General features: G+C 38.7%; 1 long non-coding RNA gene across 1 annotated transcript in view; it reads left to right on the forward strand.

Annotated features, from left to right (window-relative positions):
- Window positions 1-24,624, forward strand: part of LOC121042837 (uncharacterized) — an 82,219-nt gene that overhangs the window by 56,832 nt on the left and 763 nt on the right. The window lies entirely within an intron of this gene.

Here is a 24,624-nt window from a genome sequence, read left to right on the forward strand (position 1 = left end):
GTTATTAAAGTCCTTTTCCAAAATCATCATATTAATTATATGTAATTACTTAATTTTTAAGACAAAGGTTTCTAAGTTTGATTTATTAAAAAAATATTTCTAGTGATTTATTTATTTTTGAAAGAGAGAGAGACAGAGACAGAGACAGAGAATGAGTGGGGGAGAGGCAGAGAGAGAGACACAGAATCTGAAGCAGGCTCCAGGCTCTGAGCTGTCAGCACAAAGCCTGACACAGGGCTTGAACCCATGAACTGTGAGATCATGACCGATCCGAAGTCCGACACTTAACCAACTGAGCCACCCAGGTGCCCCAAACATTTCTAAATTTTTAGAAAACACAGTGATATACCCTCAGGATGTTTCCACTCCCATCCTCACCATTGGAGATTGTGCAAACAACCTGATACAAACAAAAAATTTTTTCCAACAACTTTTTCAAACTCATACAAATACCTAAATATAACTGTTTATATCTATAGCTATATCTATATCTGTGGCCATTGTGTATTTTTCCCAAGATGAGATTGTCTAATAAAACTTCTCTACAATATCCTTGACTTTGCTGTAGCTCAATGTCTATAGACAGAAGTCATTCTTTTGAAGGGCTACCTTCAGAGTTTGTTGGAGAGCACTGAGAGTTCAGTGTTAAGATGACCACGTACCAGAGGGCAAAGGGCCAAGGATACAATCAAAGGAAGGGATGGGCCAGGAATTTAGAGCTGGGTAGAGTTTGGTCAGGTCGAGATCAGGCAAAGAACATACAAGGATGGCCCATGGCTTCTGTCTACTGGTCAGTGGATGTGTATGATGATTGCAGGTTTGGGCTGGCCTAAGGAACCAGCCATTTCTGTAGCCTAATAGTTACTGATGTAACTCATTTCTTTTAAAGGGCTGCATTCTTAGCTTAAATGGATGTGATTTATTCAACTCTTCCCCTATGTAGGTTGTTGTAAGTTTTTTCCAGCTTACCCAGTACTGTAACAAACATCCTTGCTTTTATCCTTAGGCTCCCAGCTCTTGTCTCTGTAGAGTCCCAGAAGCAGGAGTGAGAGGTGAAAGGCCATGTGTATATCAAATGTCTTTCTGTTGCCAGGCTACTCTCCAGAGAAGCTGCAGCAATTCTCTCTTCTTGGATGTTTTCTCAATAACGGAATATACTTTTAAATTACATAGGTCTCAATCTTACCGTTTTGCACTGGCGCTCAAACTTTACGTTTGTAGATCAAAAGCGTAAAGTTGAAACTTTTTACTACAAAGGAAACCTCAAGACCTTTTTTTTTCTGTTGACAAACCATTAAGCCAACAGAGGATTACAGTGATCACCTTGGAACTTGGTAAAGGGTAATTTTGTTAGCTTCAGAAAAATAGGATAGACTGGGAGATACAAGAGTGTAGAGATACTACAAATACTAGAAGAAAATCTGGTCCATATTATAAGTCATGGAATAAGGAGTCTCACTCAATAAAATAGTGGTAGTCAAAGCAGGTGGCTCCAGGGAGGCCCAAGGCTGAGCCCAATAAGAGGCAACTCAGGAGTAGAGGATATTCGGAGACCCAGGAAAGCAGCAGACAGGTGGTTGACATTGGACACACCTATTGGGAAGAAGAAAGGACCCAGTCACAGGACTAGGCAGCAGGGAACCAGGAATCCCTTGGAGAGGCTCAGGTTCTCTAAATCAGAGAGACCTACTTTCAAATTCTGGCCCTGATGCTGATTAGTTCTTTGACTTGGAATAAATTATTTTATCTTCATGGGTCTCAGTTTCTTTACCTATATTGTATGTGAAGGTCTTGGTTTAGTGTGCAGCACATGCAATACACATACACAGTGTTTGTTGGCATTTCTAAAGACTGCTGAATTTTTCCTTTGACAAAGGGTATGTTACCAGGTGGTGTGTGAAATGAGTTGACAGTTGCAAATCCAGGCTCCAGGAAACCGTGAATACCTTGTCTTCCTGAGTCGCATTCCTGTTGCCCCATTGGAAGTGGAACTATATCTAAATCTTAGTCCACATTTCCTGGAACCTCCTGCCAGTGTTCTCTTGGGTGGTTGGTTAGAAAGACTGTAGGAAACCTTGAGGTTGCCATTTGTCTGATTCAAGTAACACCAGTGTCTGGAAAGCCCTGATGTGGGGCTAACTTGCTGGATTGCCCCTTCTTGGATATCTATTTCAATCTCTCTAGTACTCTCCTTCTCTCCCTAGTACTTAGTTCTGGTCCGTCTATTGACCTGTTATCGAGAAGTCTCAAAATGCTCCCCAATCAAGCATACATGAGTTATGACCTGGGCCAGGAAGGAGACAGAGCCAAAGCCAGACTCTGATGCTGAATTTCAGAGTGTTAAACCCATATCCCTGAAAATTGTTTTGCCTAATGGTCTTGTTTGGTCCTCAGGTAGGACATGGTTGAGCCTATCACTTAGAGGCTCACAGACATTGAGAACCATTCAGAGCTTGGTAATATCAGTGTTTGTAACTGGCATTCATTGCTTGAAAGTTATATCAAGTATTTCTTGAACTGGTTAGACTGAGTTGACCATAATGTCCTGGGAACAAGAAGGTATTTCTCAGGAAAGTATTTTATGAATTTCTATGGTTTGTTATATTAACAACAAACAAACAAAAAATCAATGGCATAACAACAATGAAAGTGAGAATCAGGTGCACATACTTGCTATTTTTGTCGGCTCAAAATCCATTTTCCTCTCTAAAAAACTATCTCAATTTCCTTTTGGAGGCCCCCTCTTACCCCCAGTCCAGAGTCCGTTGGATGAACAGGTGACCCAAGTCTAGCCAATTGGCATATTTCAGTTGTTGTCATTGCACTTAGTACAACAGTGAACTGATCCAATGAATTTCAATCCTGAGACTTTTTCTGGAACTATTAAGAAAGGGACTTTCTCCTTCTGCTGTGGTTATTTAAACTTGTAGAGGGGCGCCTGGGTGGCGTGGTCGGTTAAGCGTCCGACTTCAGCCAGGTCATGATCTCGCGGTCCGTGGGTTCGAGCCCCGCGTCAGGCTCTGGGCTGATGGCTCAGAGCCTGGAGCCTGTTTTCGATTCTGTGTCTCCTTCTCTCTCTGCCCCTCCCCCGTTCATGCTCTGTCTCTCTCTGTCCCAAAAAAATAAACGTTGAAAAAAAAAATTTAAACTTGTAGAACATAAGCCTGGGAATACTAGTTGTCATCTTGCCAAGATATGGGGAGAGCCTGTTTAGCCAAGCTGTGCCAAAAGTCACACTGCCTCTGGACTATGTAGTTACGCAAGCCATTACATGTTTTGTTTTGCTTATGCCAATTTCTGTGGTATTTCTGTCACTTGCAGTCAAAGATTTCCAACTAAGGTAGATGGGTCCTTGAAGTTTTTGAAGTACAAAACTAAACTCAATGCTATTGAAATGAAGACTCCTCTAAATTGCTAAAAATCCAAATAATAAATATGAGGAATGAATGTAGTTCCTGTCTGCGGTTAAGATGAAAAGAATTCAGAGCTAAAAACATCACAATACTCCTTTCAGCATTTAAAATGATACACTAAAATGATTGCAATTTTCAGTGTATTATTATTGCCTTTGGGCATTGAAGATAAATGCCACAAATTTATCTGAGATCAGGTGTTTAATCAGATTATTTATAGAGTCTTTTCCAATTCTTTATTCTACACAAACTGTAGACAATGGGGCATGATTCAATTTGTGCCATAGTGTTCTCACGTGGGGAGGATTAAAAGAGGGCCAGAGACAATATGAATGATGTGATATTGTACAATCTACATAGCTTTTGGAGCCAGACAGACATGGATTTGAATTCTGGCTACATGACCTAGGAAATTTTTCTTAACCACTCGGCATTTCAGTTTTGTCATTTGTAAAATGAGGATAGCAATGTCTATTCCACTATTAAAGACCAACTGAAATACCATATACTAAATCTAATGTAGTTGATGCATAGAATTCCAGCTTTTGTCTTTACATTGTATGCAAGTGACTTAGCTATAAATAAAGTTTCAGAAATTACCTGTTATGATTTTGTGTAAATGACTCCCTCATTCAAGCCCAGAACGAATCTTTTTGTTGCATCTTTTGCCATAAGACTCCCTCTCTCCCCAAACAGGTACATTTTTAGTAGCGATGAGAGTTTAGATTTATTTGAGCAAAATAAGTGGCAACAATGGGAAATTGGTGTTTACCAAAGACTAATAGGGAAAAAATGCATACTTCTGACTTAGGTTGAGAATACAACCGTTTAAAATGCAGACACTAAGGCCACGGAAAAGAAAGCTAAGGTATTTGTAATGCATAATATTGAAACGGTATATGCTATATCGATTTTACTACTGAGTGGGTGTTTTGCTTTTTGATATGCTCTGTTTTTAAAGCCTTTGTAATGTGAATTATAGATGATACCAAAGCATTTGCTAGGCCCCAAATAGCATTTTTTCTTTTCATTTTATTTCTATTTTTGTTGTAAATGCATGTTTTGATGATGCTAAAACCATAAATCTTGGTCGATAGTGCTCTGTTAGTTTTATTAAGTAGTAGCCAGGCTGGCTGTCATTTACAGCTGTTGGATGTTAAACAGCATTGAAAAATGTTAGGTTGTTAGATAACTGACTAGTTTTCTCAACACTCCTCTGGGAGGCTGAGAATTAACCAGGCTTCTTACTCCCTTTTTCACACTCCAAAGGGAATATGCTAATTCACTATTAACGTTACAGCAATGGTTTAACATTCCATTTCTTCTAATTCACAATGCACTCAGTAACTTGTGCACAAGCACTGTGTACGCTGATTTCATTCTACCGGGAATTTGGGAATTCGCATCCTGAAGCATTGCCCTCCCGACTTCAGAGCCCTCCGTGATACCTAGAACAGAAGAGAGGCGCGGTGGATGTTTGTGGAATGAATGAAAAACAACCAGTGCAATTCTCTGTCATAATGTTTCTGCTCACAAAACATCCAAATCGATTGAATCCGGAGGAGATGGAAAGTAATGTTGTATATGAGAAAACATGAATCCAGGCCTGTTAGTTTTTCTAGTAAGGCCCTTTGATGTATCTTTCAGGAACAAGTCCTGTGAGACTCTGTGATTCAGGAACATGGTGCTTTTCCTGGATGTGAGACAGCATCAAGATCCTTCTGGGACTTGCATTCTTTTTTCTGGAGGCTTGATGTCCCTATTTTTTTATTTTCCCCATTCTTACCTGACCTTCTAGTGTTCATCCAATTTCTTTTTTTCTTATTTGGTCCTATGGTTCTTTATTTTTGTTAATATGAAAAAAAAATTCCACATAGAAACCTTAAAAAACCATCACTCTGAGTTTCTCCTGTATCTATTCAAAGCCACACGATTTTGTCTTTTTTTTTTTTTTTTTTCTGGGTGGATTGGGAAGCATAGGATCTGTAGATGGCTACCATTGTTGACCTACTTACTGTGGGCTAGCCATTTTGGATACATTTTCTCTTTTAATCCTTACCAGAAGCTCATAGAACAATTTGAGGGATTGTTATTGCCATTCTACAGATAAGAATACAGAGGTTTATAGATTTAAAGTCCTTTTTACTCAAGGGCAGTATTTTGGTCTTTAACAGAACTGCATGGAAATATAAGCAGACAGAGTGCTATGTTTGGACAAAATACTTCGCAAATGAACACATCATTATGGTTAACTTTCCAATGATGATATGGTTCATTATGAATATATTTAAATGCATTTATTTTGTAGTCCTATAACTACCCCTGAGTTACTTCAGGATCTTCTGCAGTGGTTTTGTGTAATTTGGCCTTTTAATGCCTACTTCTCCTTTCTTCTTATATCACCACTTACTTTCTAAAGCATTTCGGTGTCAGCTCAGCTGTTATCCCTCTGATCTGCCTTCTGAGATGACTTTAGACCCTTCCATCACTCTCTGTCCCAATGTCCTATTGTGTTTCCTTCATAACTTTTATTGCTATGCAAAATAATATTAAAACATTTTTGGAAGTACAGTTGACGTACAATATTATATTAATTTTAGGAGTACAACATAGTGACTCGAAGTTTCTCTACATTACAAAATACTCACTATGATAAATGTAGTTATCATCTGTCACCATAGAGAATCATTACAGTATTATTGGCTATATTCCCCAAATTAGATTCTTTATTCATTTGTACCTCTAACTGGAATGGGAGCTGCTTAGGACAGCTGTCCTTTCTTGTCTTACTCATCTCTGCATCCCCACACCCTAGAACAGTGCCTGGATGAATTATTGCATATTCTTCAAGCTACATACTAAAGTAAATGGCATGATGCTGGATGTTGGTGGCTCCAGTCACGGAGAGATAGAAGATATATGGCATCACTCCCTTTTTGCCACCTGCTGTGTTGTTCTTCCAGCTCAGCCCACTAAGATGGGTATAATTAGCTTGTAGTGCTCGTCTAAACAGGTGCCCAAGTCCCAACATGAAGAGATCTTTTTAGCTAGGTCCCCACGGGCATTGCTGGTTTGTATGAAGCCAAGCACTCTCAGTAGTTCTGGTAACTCCAGGCCATTAAATCGACCTGGGCTAATCCTGGGCATTTCTGTTTCAATGGAAGGTATTTGTAGATTGCTTCAACAATGACCTGACTTCTGGATCCCTGCAAATAACTGTACATACCAATCGAGAAAAAAAAACAACCCTATAAAACCAGGCACTATGCTAATTATTTCAATACCATTTAACTTCATCTTCGAACACATCTAGTTGCTACCATCATCCTCGTCTTTCAGCCAAGGAAGCCAAAACTTGGAGTGGGTAAGTGTCTTGGCTGGGTCCCACAGCTAGTGGGGAAGAGATGCAAACCCAGGCTGATCCTTCCCAAAGTTGATACTCACTGTCAAGTTGGCAATGATCAGACACCCCATTCTGATGTGGCCTATGACCTGTAGGGAAATCGGGTGTATCTGCCAAGAATGACTGCTCAGTGGGAGGATGCACCTGAGGGACATTGGGCGGATCTCAGTTTGGAAGCTCAGAAAGAAGTCAAGCTTTGAATCATCATATTCAACTCCTGATAAATACAAATCTTATGCAAATCAATGTTTGAAAAGAGCTAATCTTAGCTGATTATGACTTTGAATTATATCTGTACCTTGGAGACAGACCAACTTGGTTCAAAGCCCAATAGCCATTTAACACCTGTGTAACCTTCAAGAGTTTTTTACCCTTTGAAGACTTACTATGGATTCCAATACCTATCTTGTAAAATTCTTACAAGGAGAGTGGCTAATTCAGTGCCTGGCACATGGGATGCAGGGCAAAAGATGATTTCCTTTACTTGAAGTATTATGCTTGGGAAGTTTTTGGTTATGACGTTTTATTTTTTCCTAAATTTGATGTTCTTCCAGTGTTCGTGCTAAATTGTTATTTCTAGTCTTTTCATTTCTTGCCTCAGGTACAGTTTAAGATCCTAATTCATTTCCTAGGAGTTGTGCACCACTGGTCTGGAAAATCTCTTGGCCACAGAGTGGCTGATAGGTTCGCATTTTCTCTTCATTGAATCTTCTCAGACTTCATCCCTGACCATAGTCTTTGTTTAATGGCTTACATTTCATCACTCTTAACCCTTCATAAATCGATGCCACGGTTTCTTCTGATATTATGCTGGAAGGGTCCTTCTCAAACCATACTTCTGAAAAGTTGAGGCATAAGACTTTGAGAGAATGTTCTTAATACCTTAGCAAGTTTGAGTTGATTTTGAATCATTTTTATAGTCATGGTTTAGAAACACTTGTGGTAAGAAGTAGAAATACAAGCATGCAGAAGCTTTGTCACGGCCTATCTCAGTAATGAAAACTAGGGCCATTAACGTTGGAGCAAAGGAATCTGAGAGTGAAACTATTCAGATAAAAATAGCTGGTTCTCCGAGTCCAAGCCAGGCAAGAAGCTACCTCCACCATGAGCAAGACAATGGGAATTGTCTGTAATATCTCCCATGGAATGAGATGATTTTCTTTATACTTGACAGGTGACGTCTAACGAAGTTATCCACAATTTTTATTCTGTGTTTAAGGCAAAACAAACTGGATAGTGTGCTCATTTGTCACAGATTTCGGGACACGTGTATAAAATTATAATAAACTTACTCTTCTTTTCACAAACTTCTGTCTTTCCCTTGTTTTTGAAAGCTTGGCTTGCAAGGCATTTTTGTGCTGCCCAACTCACTCCTAACTTATCAGGAGTGCAAAAGGCTGCCATGGGTGGTAGCGCTGGAATACCGTAATCCCTCTGCACCTCGTACCGCCTGAAGATGTACCCCTCAGTCAGCTTTCTGCTCCTTATCTTGGGCATTGCTGTGGTTAAGGCAGGCTCTGAGGAAAGCCCCTGTAAGAATAGAACTACTAAAAAGTACTTATGATCCTCTTTGATTGGTGATGGGTAAGCACTATTCCCTCCATTTTATAGATGAGGAAACTGAAGCACATAGATGCTGAGCAAATTAGAGATGTTGAGTAAATAGGTCACATGGTCAGTAAGCTGCAAACTAACTGGAGTAAAACTCAGGGTGACCAGCTGTGCTAGTGTTCTCAAGACTGAGGGGTTTCCTGGGATGCAGGACTTTCAGTGTTAAAATGAAGACAGTCCCAGGCAAAATAGGACAGGTGGTCATTCTGGGTCATTCTGACTTTAGAAACTCTGTACTCCTTCATTTTGCCTAGAGACCTAAAATATTTAGCTCTCCCTAAAATGTTTAGCCCACCATCTCCTCCTGTAATCCTCCCCCACCTGCTGCGGCACCTTCTTCTACTAGTTAAATCGGCCCACTGCTCACCATTGCATTCATTGTAAATTGCAGCCCGTTTACACTCTTTTCTGCACCACAGGAAATCAAAAGGCTGACAACTCAGCATCTTGATGGCTTCCTGGGCCTCTAACCCTATTGGATTTCCAGGCAGAGAATTGTTATTCTTCCTCCTGGTGACCCTGTGTTGAGAAACTGAACAATTGCCCTAATTTCAAAGATGACGAGGTCTATAAAGAGGAAGAAAGCTAAAGGTTTCTGAGCATTTAAATCCCACTATCCTGTTAACCTCAAATCACGTCAGGGATGCCTCAGCTGCTTTTGGCAGTTTCTCTCAGCAGAGGAGGATCCTGATGGTGAAGGCTCCCGGCCACGTTCTTCTTGGCAAGGACTCCTCCCTTTGGGCTCCTCCCTTTAGTTGATCCTCTTCTCTGTGACAGCTTCAAGAGACAGCAATTGCCTCTGGTGGCTTCTTTGGCTGATGGTAACAATTCTCCTAACGGCAGCTTTTTAAAAATTTTTCTGGAGTCTTGCTTTTTTTCAGGAAGCTTCATGCTTCCTCTAGAGCTAATAACTGACTTTTGTGCTTGGTTGGTGCTAGAGTCCTTATTAGGTCCTCTAGTGAAACCATGATGCTTCACTGCCCTCTAAGACAGTGTTTTCCACTGCAGATCCTTACTCATTAGTGGGGTAAAAAACTGTTGTGGGTCAAGATCAGTCATTTTGAAAAAGAAATTTTAAAAGAGTAGACTATTATAGGATAGAAAAATAAGAATACATTGTATATAGAAAGGACTAATATTATTTTATAAAAGTTTCATTTCATTATCTTATTTACATATGTGCTTGTATATGCCTGCACATGTACATACACAAACTCACACACTGTGTAGGAAAGTATGTACTTCTGATGAAAAACATATTCCTTACTGACTTAGAGTACAATTATTAAAAAGCTTCTAGAAAGATTTTTAGACAGTCATCATAGTGTTTCTTAAAGTAGTAAAACATCACTAACAAACAAAATGTTCAACAAGGGGGAATTATAAGCTTCAGGCACATATCTACAACATTCATTGTCATATCACTCCAGAGCTTAGCATTGGTGCTCTCTATGTAGGTAGGTGCTCAATAAATTTTGTTGATTATTATTGTTGCTGAGAGATTAAATGTGTTCTGAAGCACCCACAAGTTTAGATTAATGGAGTTGCTAAAATTGTTTCCAATTATTTTGTAAACATATTAAAAATGCTCATAATGTCAGGAGAAAATATAAGTTATATAAGCATATATATCATTGTATGTATGCATATATGGAAAAAATTGTGAGGAAAAACACTAAAATGTTAACTGTGTCTATTTCTGGTTAGTAAGATTATGGGTAGTTTAAAAATTCTTCATTTTTATTTTTGTTTCCTACAGTGAACAGGTTTTCTCTAATCTAAAAAAAATTAATTCATTTGGCATTGCAGCAGATAAGTCAACTTACTCAAAACCACATGGTATCATAGCTTTGACTGCCTGAGAGGTCTGTTCTTGGGGCCTCATGGTGAGGAAAAGTTTCACTGACTCACCCTTGTTCGAGGGGTATCTGCCATGCAGATGCTATGGAGGGGTCTCTTAAGGGTATGTTCACTTAGTCAATGAAGGTATATTAAACTCCTTCTTTGTGGGAGCTTTTTAGTCAGGTTCAAGGGATTCTGAGATGAATAGAGTACAGGCTATCTTCCAAGATTTCACAGCCTACGGGGGGGAAAAAACAAGGAAATAACTAATTCTTGAACTATATGATACATGCTAAAGTAAAGATATGACATTGTACTTTAGGGGATGAATTCGGAGCTCATCACTCCCTTTTTGCAATGTCTTAAGCTCCAATAATTTAAGGACTTGGAAAACATTCTAAATTTCTCTTCCCATGTTTCTCCTGCTTTTCTTTTGTTGTTTTTTTGTTTATTTTTTTGTTTGGTTTTTGTTTTTGCCTTGTGTGTTTGTTTGTTTGTTTGCTTTTGCCTAAGACCTGGGGAAAGCCTTGCAAATCAAGTCCCAGTAGGAAAGATGGTCATCTCACAGTCCTTCAGGTAGACATGTTCACTAGAGGCAAATAACAGAGTGGTTATGAATGTCAGTCTGAGATGCAGCACATGATGATATGGCTTATATCACTGGTCTATGACCAGACAAGTCACTCAATTTATCCAAATCATTTTTCATACTTGTATAATGGAATGAGGATATCCCATATATCCTTAGTGTATGGGGATGAAAACACTTAGCATGGTGCCTGGCACACAGTAAGGCTCATCGCATGACAGCAGTTGTTATTCTGGGTTCGTAAAGATTCCAAATTCGTAGCAGGGCCTGTGAAACTAAGCTGATGATGTTTCTCTTCTGAACATTTACTATATATTATAAGTACCAAAAAAGCTCAAATTTCTTATCCATTACTTTACTTTGTAAGTAGTGTATGAATTTTGCCTGAGAGATTATGTACATTGATAGATTATGTAGATTGTAGATTGATAGAATGGAGAAATGTCTTAAATGAGAAATTGATAATTGGAAAAAATTTCGTATTTATTTTAAGTACGTCTTAAAGATTTTGGGAGAAGTTAACTAACCATGATTATTTGCTTGCTGGATGGAGGCCACTGAGAGCTAGTCCTTTTGAGAAACGAGGGGCCATTACAGTAGATCACCAATTCATTGTTTCCTTTGCTTCCCTGGGAAGATGACATCTTTTGTTCCTTCTCCACAATTCTGAAAGTTAGTGTCTTTATAGCTCTGATCTGGGAAGACTAATGCTTGTATATTCAAGCAAGCAAACAAACAAAACCATACGATAAAAACTGGCTGGAAACCTTGCATTTTGTACAGAAGCTGTTTTGTTCTTTAAACAGTTATGAATCTATGAGAGCACATTTATTTTCCTCCTATTCTGATGCTGACTCTTTCCACAAGTACGTGTATTAATTAGAATTTTTTCATCTGCAAGGGGAAAGTGCAGAGGTCATTCAGCTTTGACCACAACTTGATCTGACAGACCAAATGATGCCCCCAGGAAGCCATCTCTTCACCTCTCTGAACTTTTTCCTTCCGTGTTAACATCATCCCAGGGCAGTCTTTCACCAAGGGGCAGAAAAGATGGGACTGAGCGACAGCTTCAGACTTACACAGTCTTCCAGCTTAGCAGCTGCAGCTAAAAGCGGATGCTCTTTCCTGATAGCAAACCTTTGGACTGACTTTTACTGGCACAGATTGGAGCCAGCAGGTGTGCTCACCCAGGAAAGGGAAGTTGTTATCCCACTCGATCCTCAAATGAGATTGGATACTGGGCAGACAAAACCAAAAATAAAGGAACAGCCTCACCCCCTCCAAGTAAAAACAAAAATGAATGCTCACTACATTATTAACTCAATTTGTTTATTTGAAAGTAACATAAAATTTAGAATAATGGCACTCACCAAGGCACTTTCTCTTCCATTTATGATTTTACTCACTGACACATCTTCAATTGTTAATTCTATACAGATGGCTCCCATACCTCTGTCTCCATACTGAATCTCTCCCCTTGACTCCAGAGCCAAATATCCCACCACTTGTTTGATATCTGTAACCCAATGTCACACCCTCATTTCAGAAATAAATCTTTCTCACACATACATACACAGACACATAGAACATTTAAGTGTGTGTATGTGTGTGTGCATGTGTGAAAGGGGGAGAGAGAGATGATATGTGTGAATACTTGGTATTTTTTAAAAGTACACTGTTGAGATATAGCTACTTAAATGAAAGAACATTTCCATATCAACTGATTCACTGGCAAAACAAAAAATTAGCAAGCCAACGCGTGGGCTGATCAATGTGACCCTTTCACCAAAACAGTCATTAAAGGCGTCATTATGGTTTGATGCTAATAAGCAATGAGAAACAATATGCTTTTCTGCTAGGTCTTTATAAGGAAATCTGTTAGTGTATTTCTAGACTTTTGTTCAAATTGAATGTGCTTCTGATTCCTTTGAGAGGAAGGTTATTCGGTGTCTCCCTGGCCCAACCCTTGGTATGTGAATCTGTTGGCAAACCACAGCTCATCAGGCCCCACAAACGGGCCGGATGAGATAGAAATGCCAATTAGAACAGATGTATACTCCTGTTTTTATTCATCAACTTAAGGAACTGTCATGATTGTCACCATGTGCATATTTAGGTTGGAGAGTTTTAAGTTTTAAATGTGAAGATGTCTTGTTTCCTGTGTATCTTCAGGAGAGTGGTTCTGACTAGGGCAATACCAAGCTGTAGACCTTAAGACCAAGGAATGAAATGGAAACTTCTGTCACGAGAGTCTTCTATAAAAGTTGCAATTTTGAATGGAATTATTTTGCAGTGCTCTTGTTTAATTTCTCAAGATGCAAACTAAAAACATATTTTCATAGGTGTTAAGCATTTCAATTTCAATTCTCTATTTTGTTAAACTCTTATCTAAAACTGAATAGAGAATGAGGTAAGACAGTTTACCAAGATACGAGTATTTTCCTTCCTCCAAAAACAGCATTGCCCAAGGCCAAACTCATCTTCCACCAAGACCAGCTCTTTTCTCTTGGTTTCTTCTTTCCATTCATAGTTTGATGATTTTTCAAATGTTGTTTGCCTCTGTCTCAGCATGGTGGTCTAATATTGATCATGTTTTTGTTTGTCAGTATGTGATGTGAGAATTAATCACATTTGTGCTTAAAACAGAAAGACATGCCCTTCATAATGTTTGATTATTTTCACTCTTAGGAAAGTCCTGTCATTGGCAAGATATCTGGTATTGGTATAATGCTGAGGCCCTTTGAGTTGCTTTTACTCCTGGTTTGAGTTTGGGAACAAGAAGTTTTAATCTAGAATAAGTCCGCAGGAAGAACTCTAGAGATTGAAAGTAGCATTAGTATTATGTTTTAAATGTTTGTACTGCTTTTGTTTTAAGAGGTGCCTCCAAGAACCAGGTAAGGAACAATTGCTGTTCATCTTTATAAATATATAGTGCTAATAGCATTGTAGTAAGAGGGCGGTTTCCCCTCCGTAATGGTTTTTAATATGGGTCTATTATATTCTCTAAGCACTTTCCTTGCAATAGTTTCATTTATTCCTTAGTTCTTTGGGCTATCAGGGTTCCTGCTCTAGCTATAAAGCATGGTACTTAAATGCGCACCGAGCCCTCACTGTAGCTTCTCATCTACTTTCTCCACATGTTGTCACAGCTCTCTCTTATTTATAAGCCTTTTTGCCTAATATTACTGCTGCTATTGCTGCTACAGAATTTTGCTGATGTTGTAAGTCATCATTGTCAGACCAGGAAAAGACATAGTTTGAATTTTGACTGTTCAGATAGACTTCATATCAAAGTGATGTGATTATACCTAAGTATTTGATAAAAAATGTGGGTCATGACAAAAGACATAGCTTTAAGTTCAAGGGGGACTGTGTGGATCACTTAATTTATTAAAAACTTGACAGCATCAGCCCCAAACAATATTATGGGGCATCCAAGCAGGTGATGGCCGAACGGGTAAATGCCCTCCCCTCAATAAGCTGCATAACTGGCACCATATTATTCCAGACTAGATTTTCTTCACACCTGTTCACAGACTTTCACAAGATCAATTGGTAAAGTGGTTGCTGGCTTTACATTTTGGTTCTTACTGACATGACTTTGCTCGGTCTCTCGTTATGTTATAGCTGCACAAATACAAGTTTTCCAGAAGGTCTCCTTGTCTTCCAACTGATCCCCACTCAAATCCATGGTTTGCATGGCTGACCAAGTTATCTTTTAAAAAATTTTAATTTATTAACCCAATCATTCAAGATTCACTTAACTTTATAGAGCACCTATGAAGTGAAGGCTCTTGTGACAAGTGTAGTGAGGGAGGCAGTCTTATACCCAGAAAATTATGAGACCATGTGATATGTGTTTTATCTGATTAAAACTTTTTCATGCTTCTCTACTGTTAATGAGAATAAAAGTTTAACTTTTCCCCCTAAAATAAAATACATTCACAATTTGAATCTATTCTACCAACACAGCCTCATTCCAAGCCCTTCCCTCATGTGTACCCTATGTGTCAACCACATAAAATGTGCTGATGTTTCCAGGACCTTCACCATTCCCTACAACTGGCGAATTCCTACATATTCTTCTAGATTTAGCTCAAGTGTCATTATCTCCTTTTTGACTCTGACTTCATCGCTCCAAAGCAGTTAGTCATCTACTCCTTTGTGCTCCTGTGGAAAATTTTATATGTCTCTCTTTTTTTTTTTTTTTCTCATGGCTTATAAAATAGCTTATTTCATTATAATATTCACTACATTGTGAGACTCTTGGAGGCAGGGAGTGTATTTTATGCCTTTTATTTTATTTTCCCAATGTGTAGTTCAATGACTGGCACAGACATGATGCATAATGATTTCTTTTGAATGAGTAAATGAATGAATGAGTGAATGAACTATAACACCAGCATCTGAAGTTACCATTGCATTTGTTTTACAATCAACACTGTTGAAATACTCTGTACTGTTAAGCAATTATCTTCTGGTAGAACACCTGGTAGAAATCTATAAATATGTTGGCCAACAACTCAAAGTGATTAGTGCACCCAATTTACTGCAATTAGAAGGAGGACCACACTCCATAGAATTTAAAAGGTGCATTGATTACACACCTGTGCAACATAAAAGGGATTATGACTACTGCAATAATCATGAAAACATATCACTCTTGCACTAATTAGTTAAATAGGCCACTGACATTGATATTTTATGAAAATAAAGTCAGATAAAAGTAAAAGGTGAAAAGCAGCCTCCAGAAAGTAGACTTGAATAGAAACGGCAAGACAAAGAATTTTTTAAAGAAGATATAATTTCACATACACACCCTCTCATGAGAGTATGGTCATCTTCATGTCAGGGCATTTTTAGAGCTAACAGGGGAAGCTAGATTAGAGAAGGTCGAATTCCATGGAAAGCAATGTGCATATGGCTTCATTTTGGAGTGGAATCTTCATCAATGTATGTAGTGGTTAAGAAGCAGAATGCCTGGATATGAGTCCCAACTCTACCTCCTTCTGGCTATATAATATTAAGAAAGTTATATAACCTCTTTGTTTCTCAGTTGCCTTACCTATAAAATGAGGATTATAATAACTATCTCACAGGATTGTTGAGAGGATGTAAAATGGTAAGCCCTCAAAAATACTAGCTTTTATGACTATTCATCAGTTTCTTCTTTGGGCTGTTATCATATCCTATCTTTATCATTGTTTAACATGCACTCTTATTGGGACTTGGGTTTTCCCTGTTTTCCATATTGTGTATCTTTCATATGTTCTGTAAAGTTGCTACCTCCAAGATAATGGCATTTTATTGTATCTAGGAAATTATAATGATCTTTGGTGAGAAACACCAGGTCCATTAGTAACCAAGGTCATAAAATGATTGTATCCTTTTACTCATTGTTTGCTATATGTTTCCCAGAAATCCTTTATGTTGCCCACAAAGGCTGTGAATCATCTATTATAACTGGATTTAGGGCTAAAATATGCATGTTTAATTATAACTGAGTTAACAAAAGCTGTGTTGAGAAAAATTATTAAAAGTTTTTGTGTAATGATGATTATATTCCTGGTCTCATAATTAGGATGGGATATAATAATTATTGTATTGGTTAGAGCTATATCCTGCTTTAGTTTGACAATCAGAGCCAAAGACATGGCAATCTTCCTTCAAATATATGAAAGGCTTGTTCCGTTGAATGACTCATACTACAATATTTTAAATAATTTCTTTTGTGATCAAACTTCAAAAATAAATAACTATGCAGATTATAAAGAGCTGATAAAAATAAATTCAATTGATGATTGCCAACGAAACAAGGCATTGTACATATTAGGAAATACAAATGAAGATATTTAGATCTTAATACTATTTTGATTTGAAACATTGGGCTGTTGACTATGTATTGCTGGTTTAGAACTTTACTCCATTTTAGATGGGCTATTTATATCCAACTTTAAATGGGCTGTTGACATAAAGTTAGCAGAAAAAAAAATGTCAGTAGAATTGATTTTAATGTGTTGTTAACTAACCACATTTCAAAATTATTTTCTATACTAAACTGTGACTAAAGGTCCTAAAGGACTTCCTATTTAAGAGTATCATGAGAGAGTACTCTGGGAAGGTAAGATAAAGAGAGCTATATAGTTTCTCTTTGCAGGAATTAAATATAAAAATATGTTTTACATGAAGTACTAAGGCTCATCATGGTGACTGCTTCTTTGACCAACAGGAATCATCATAGACCAAAAGCTTTGTCAGCTGTGCATTGGACAAAGTTATTGTTTTATCAAAATCAGGTGAATGAATGAAAAAATAAATAGATACATTTTAATAACTAAATTTTAGTGTGATATCCGTGTAGAGCTCTATGGTTCTCTACTGAACAGATCCCATACTGAGAAAGCAATCAATCAAGAATTCCAGGTAAAGATGGAGGGAGAATTGAACATATACATCTAAATTTCAGTCCCTAAATTCCCACTTAATAACAATAAATGGAATTTTAAAGGCTATATGAGGTAGCTTTTGCAACATAACCAAATACCACGAAGTGTAGTGACTTCAAACAACAACCATTTATTTAACTCATGATTCTGTGGTCAGCACTGTGACCTGGGCTCAAATGGCTGATTTATATGGTCTCAGCAGGACTCCCTCGGTCAGCTGCAAGTCAAGTTCAGCTTTACTCATCTTGGCTGCACTCTCCCATCTCTATGGACTTCACTAGAACCTCTGGGCCAACTCAGGCTACCATCCTTCATCAGGCCAGATTGGGCTTGTTCATGTGGAAAATGAGGGACCCCAAGAAACTGAGTGGAAATGTGTGAATTCTCCTGAGGTCTATGTTTAGAATGGCACATTGTCACTTCTGCTTCATTCTTTCGGCCTAAGCAAGTCACAAGTCCTGTCTAGATTTAAGGGGTGGGAAAACTGGCTCCATCTCTTAATTGGAGAAGTTGCAAATTTACATTGCAAGGAGCATGAATATAAGGAGGGGGAAAATTCGAGATATTTATAAAATCAATCTACCATAAAGGCATAAACCCATAAGGACAAACAGAACAGAAGAAAAGGGAAGAGTACTGAAATTTAGGAAGCTAGAAAGAAAACATATGAGTGGCAGTTGACTTAAAGACACCTGAGAAAGCTTTATCGTAACCTGGCAGTGGAGAAAGCCAAGAAGCAACCCAAGGTACTGGTATAATCCAGACACCTTCCAAAGTCTCAAGAATTGGTGTGTCTGGTATATATATTAGGTATTTATGGAAGTAGGGGGTGGACAGTGAAGGTAGAGATAAAAAAAAGGCAGATTCGTAGAAATTCTCTTTAAGAAGTCCTGTACTTAGACCTTCAGAATGGATTCCCCTGTCTCTCTAGTCATTAATTGCCACTCTTCTACATACTATCACAGAGAAAACAGGAGATTTAGTTTGTAAAGAGGGTGAAACCAAGGGTCTCCGTACTTGTTGACACCCTAGGCACAACTGAGCAGTGAGATGACATGATAGGCAAAATAATGGCCACCAAAGGTGACTACATTCTAATCTCCAGAACCTATGAATATTTTAGGTTATGCAGCAAAAGGTAATTATGGCCGCTAATCAGTGGACCTTGAGATGGGAAGGTTTCTGGTTGAGCTGGGCAGACACAATGTAATCCAGCATCCTTGTAAGTGAAAGAGGGAAGCAGAAGAGGAAGGATCAGAAGGAAGCAGTATAAGTAGGACTTGACTGCTGTTGTTGGCTTTGAAGATGCAGGAAGAGAGCGAGAGCCAAAGAGTATGGGCAGCCTCTAGAAGCCAGAAAGGGCAGATTTGGAAATGGATTCTCCCTAGAGGCTCCAAAAATAAACCCAGCCCTGCTGACAACTTGATTTTATTCCAGTGGAACACTTTCAGATTCTGAACTCTAGAACTGTAAGATAATCATTTCGTATTCTGTTAAGCTACTTAGTATGTGGCCATTTGTTAGACCAGCAATAGGAAACAAATACAGGTGCTTACTGAAAACAGAAGGATGGAGTAAATATTTACGTATCAAATGTTGAGACTCCCGTTTGTCTTGGTCTGTATGGCTTCCAGAATGTTGGCAGCCAGGCCTTTACCTTTTAGGCAGGAGCCTGGAAGGATGTTCTCTGGGGAACCTCATTAGTCCGGACAGATTACTTAAGGATGCTGACATCTGGGATTGGCCATAAAATGGTTCAGTCAGATCACTCTATGGTAAAGCCCACTACCATGTATTCAAGCTTACTAAAGCTTTTGAGTGTCTCATTCCTAAGCTCAATGGACATCTGAGGAAATCATGTAAAAAGAAATTCACTGACCAAAACAAATAGAGTTTGAGGGATACAGAGGAAGCTTCTTGAGGAAATAGTATGAAGCAATGATGAAGAGAATAGTAAATAGTTAAACAAAGGTTAGTGGCAGGGAGTGGGAAGGAGGGCATTCCAGTCAGAAAGAAGCACATGTTTAAGTCCTTGAGGAGGGCTATATCTTGAGTGGTTCATGTTTAGTCAGCTAGCATAAGTAGAACTTAGAGAGCTAGAGAACAAGGAAGAAAGTGAAGAGAAAAAACAAAGGAATAGTGTGAAGGAATAAAGCATCAGAATAGTCAAGGACCTATACAGGGGCTTCTATCAGTCCACAGTCTAATCACAAAACATTTATATACATTTACATACACACATGTACACATACATATTACCCATATATGTAATACATACATGTGTATGTATTACATATAATAATAATATTATGTGTATAATAATAAATAATGTGTATATGTACATATAATACATTTGCATTTACTTGTGTAAATCTCAACTTCTAACTTGTATTTGATATTCTTTGTATTTACTGATGGAAGGATAGGAGAAAATAATCACCTTTGCACATCCAACACCGTGGGGAGGAGAATTGTAAGAATTGTTAGTTACTTTGTATATAATCAAGGCAAAGAGAGGCCAGGCCTTCATGGGAGAGAGTAGCATAATCTAGAAATGAGATGTGGTCAGACTGACAGTTCTGTTTACTGTCCCTCAGGTCCCATGACTGTCATGGCTGATGAAAGGCATGTGACAGGTCTATTGACTATTGTATCTTCCCTTAATGTCATAGCTTGTGTCATACCTACTTATTTCCAGGATGACTAAGAAGCAAACATTCAATCTCATGGCATTTCTGGAGGTGGATGACCTGGGAAGTTTAGGCTTTATGTTTGGATTGGCTTTGCTACCTTTTCCCTGAAGTTTTTTCAACCTTGGGAGTATCACATCTGGCGCTAAGGGAAAGGATCCCCTCTTGGGCAACACATATGACACTGAGTTAAAGACAAAACAAAACAAAATAGAGCTTGCTTTTGCCAAATGAAGAAAGAACATTTAAACTCACAAAAAGGGACTCACTCACACACACACACACACACACACACACACACACACACACAAACACACACACAAAACTAGACCATGCTGTGAACTGTCCAAATGTGCAATTAAGCACATTGGAGTTTTAAGTGGTCTGCAAAATGGTTCCTGAATAATCTAGTTAACATATGGCAATGGCTCCACGTTAATTGTGACTCTTCAAATGGAGTAACTCTCCATGCCCTTCTCTGGAGAACACACTGGAGAAAAAAAAATGGCCCTTCTGACTCATACTGCTTGTTCTTAAAACAGCAGCAGCAGCAGCAGCAGCAGCAGCAGCAGCAGCAGCAGCCAAATATTGGGTTTAGCCTGTTGTGTTTCTTGATGCCGCAAGGGTTGCTTAAGGGGGCTGGGATCTGTAGCCAGCCTGAAGCTGTCAGTTTCATCCCCCACAGCTTGAGAGCAAATAGTGGTTAAGTTTTAGCTTGCCTCTTTTTTTTTTTCCTATGGCAATCTAACTTTTCTTTATGAGAATCCATCTTTTCAAAGCTGTAGTGAGAATTTTACTGAACCTATGTAGTGGGTGCATAGCATAATGAGTTGTAGAAAGTAGGCCACTCAATAAATACGGGTTGACGTGGATTGACTAAGATTTAAAAGGTAAATTAAAGGGTGGATTAGCAAAAACCTTATTTACAGAATGTGTCGTAAGCCTTCTTTAATTGTAGGCATCATTTTTAGGCCCAAGTATTTTATGATTATCTATCAATTCAATTTAGTACATATTTACTGAGCCCTACTAGCCATACTTCACTAAGAGTCTCAAAAAGGGAGAGAGAACGGTCTAAAACTATGATGGGTACCTTGCTCTCATGAAACTTATAATCCAGCAGGACGGATGGACTAGAATGATGATTTGTCTTCTAAAAGTTGGATGACACAGTTGGAATATCCTTGAAGCAAAATCTCTCTTCATTCACTGAAAGAATATTAGGTACATGAACGGAAAACCAAGATGACTAGTCTGACATTGAGAAAAACGAAAAAGGTTTGAGTGCATGGTATTTTCTGAGAGTAAATGAAATGCTTCTGCAACCATTCCACTAAAAGCCAGGGCTTCTTGTTCCAGAGTTAAGACCAGCTCATAGGCCAGTTCCCTTCTCTCCAATGTCGTCCTGACTCCCTACCCATTCTTCCATCTGTCCGTGAGTAACTCTGTTGGTCTTTGGTATTAACTGTGCAACAGAAGGGAGTTTCTACTCCACAAAGGTGCTGCCCTCTCCCTTTCCTCCATGCCTCATAGATGGCCTTTCCTAATCTGGCTTGCTCATAAACTATAATACTAGAGGCTCAGTTTTCAAAATCTGAGATTTGTAAAAGACTTTTGAATAAGAAAATGCTTACATTGGCCTTAGAGGAATCTGTCTTTCTGGGTACTCAATACTCCTTGGGACTGTGTCATCATTGTGGAAGATACTCCAGGAGCTGAATGGAATCCCCAAACCAAACATGCATGATGGAGACAGTGACCCATGGAGAAGTCTGCTTGTTTTATACTTTCTAGGGAGACAGGAAGCTGAAATGATCTGTTGTTATTGCTCAAATTTCTTCCAAATGGTTTGGAATCATGCTGCTTTGAGATCAGTAGTGAACATCTGTAGTTTGTCTGTCCAGGGCTTTCTGGAAACAGTCTCAGTCTCGGAACTACTTTTTCTTTCACTCTAAACATGCGGGAGGGAGTCACCATGTTCTTACTTGATATCAGCTATCTCGCCAGTGGTGATTGCTTGAGGTGTGCACAAATTATGCAAAGTGGGCAAATCAAAGTAATTCCTGAGATTTTCCTGGAATTGAAGAGCGAGACTAAGTCCCTTTCAGGTTGTGGGAGGCCTGGGGTAGGAAGCTTGCCAACTGTTGGCAGTTATGTTTTCTATCACATGGTGCCAGACGGTCTCCAGTAAGATATGGTACATGTGATACACAGAGAAAAGCAAAGACAAGAGATGCACTAAAAAATTTTTAGTAGTTTGTGAGTCCCTGGTTCCCACAGTTCGTGAGGCACAGCCTAACCATGCATGGATTTGTTCAGTCTTTCCTTTAGTTACTAGAAACACCCTACCTAGTATGTATCCAAATAATCCCCAGTCCCTTTTGTGCATCCTGCTTCACAATGAGTTGTTCCCTCTTGCAACCTTTAAAAGCGTCCTGATTAACAAGTAGATCTACTCTGACGCTGGCCCCTTGTCTCCTCTTCTCCTATATTCTTCTCTTTGCTTTTACCAACCACCAGTGATTTCCATTCTTTTGTATGTAATTTTCTCAGTTTATTTCCTCTCCAGTTCTCCTGGCTCTCTTACGTTCTTTCCTTTTCCTTTCTCCCTATGCTCTCCCTCTGTGTCTCCTTTTAAACACTGCTCAGAGGTCCACTGTTCTTCCCTCCTAGTGATTAATTAACATTCATTTTATATAAACAACCAGTTTAAAGATGTTTTCACTTGCATCCCGAAGCCCCTTTTGGAAGTGGTTCTTTCATGGCTATTATTTTGGATTATGTTGAAGATAAAGATTCAAACAATAGAAATAAATGTGTTGTTCCTGTTGATTACCTGCGGGTTATATAATTACAGGTGATTTTTGTTTGATTTTTTTTTTGCTTTCATATATTTGAGGAAATTCCTACAATAAACACTTTGTTTTTATTTAAAAAATCATTAAAATGCTTTGTCATAGATCAAATGGCTAAATTTGTTACATGAATGCCTACTTTTCTCATTTGTCCTTGTTGGTAAACTCCTTAATATTAAAAGTTCTATCTAAGGATAACTGTATCAAAATATCTCATCCAGGAGAGTCAAGGGACACTCCCTGGTATATAGATAGGTAAACAAATAAACAAATGGATAGGTGAATGAATAAATGTTTCCCTAAACAAAAAGCAGAAACCATTATGGCAAAGCCTGATTCAGTATAAGGCCCTCAGATAATTTACTAGACAGTCAATTTCATTCAGCAGATATGTCTGCATTATTTGACCAAAGACGAATATTCAGTAAACTCTTTGGGCTAAACCTGGTAATGGTATATTTGATAGCTTTAAATAGAGAAGGAAAGCTACACTTCTGGACTCATCCCAGCTGGTAGAGGCAAAACAGATGCTCAATACAAATATTTTAGCAAGTTACAGAGACAGTGAGGAAGAAAAAGGTCAGACTGAAAATAATGCTCTCTCAAATGAAACATCTGGTCGCGGAGAGTCACAGATGCAGTATGTGGTCTAAAGGGAGCTATAACCCATATGACTTTAGCCCGAGTTGCCACAGGGATGGCAAATTAGGAGAAAATAAGCCAGTTAAGGAGAAACTGAGGTAGTTTAAAGAGAATGATAGTATCCAGGATATGGAGAAACTGACACATCGTAGAGATATAGTACCATGGAAATGTATATGCGATCCACATTTGTGCAAAGTACTCTGGTCATTTGTCTCATGCCTTCTAACCAAGCAAATACACTTGAACTATTTTATATTAAAAAAATTTTTTTTAATGTTTATTTATTTTTGAGACAGAGAGAGACACAGCATGAGCAGGGAAGGGGCAGAGAGAGAGAGAGGGAGACACAGAATGTGAAGCAGGCTCCAGGTTCTGAGCTGTCAGCACAGAGCCCCACGCGGGGCTCAAACTCAGGAACCGTGAGATAATGACCTGAGCCGAAGTCGGACGCTTAACCGACTGAGCCACCCAGGCGCCCCGAACTATTTTATATTAAGGAAAGTTTCAGGAGATTCTACAGATGTATGTACATTAAGATGTTGATTGGAGTCTTTTTATAAATAACAAGAAATAAACTGAAACAAATTAAAAATCAACAAGAGGTGCCTGGTTGAATTGAGGCACGTCTATAAAATGAATATTATGCAACAGTTAGAAATTACATTTGCATTAGGGGTGTGGCTGGCTAGGTCAGTGGAACTTGTGGCTCTTGATCTCAAGATTGTGAGTTCAAGCCCCATATTGGGTGTAGACTTTACTTGACAACAAAATCTTTTAAAAAAGGTCACTGATTTATATTCATGGACATGGATTTATATCCAATACATTCACATATATTTTTAAGTAAAGAAGATTTTAAAGTGGTATCTAAAACGATCCTGTTTTTGTTAAAAATGTTAGCATGCAGGGGCGCCTGGGTGGCGCAGTCGGTTAAGCGTCCGACTTCATCCAGGTCACGATCTCGCTGTCCGGGAGTTCGAGCCCCGCGTCAGGCTCTGGGCTGATGGCTCAGAGCCTGGAGCCTGTTTCCGATTCTGTGTCTCCTTCTCTCTCTGCTCCTCCCCCGTTCATGCTCTGTCTCTCTCTGTCCCAAGAATAAACAAACGTTGAAAAAAAAATTTTTTTTAAAA

The sequence above is a fragment of the Herpailurus yagouaroundi genome, unplaced genomic scaffold (genome assembly GCF_014898765.1).
Source record: "Herpailurus yagouaroundi ecotype Mexico unplaced genomic scaffold, PumYag 186, whole genome shotgun sequence".
In the NCBI taxonomy this organism is placed as follows: Eukaryota; Metazoa; Chordata; class Mammalia; order Carnivora; family Felidae; genus Herpailurus; species Herpailurus yagouaroundi.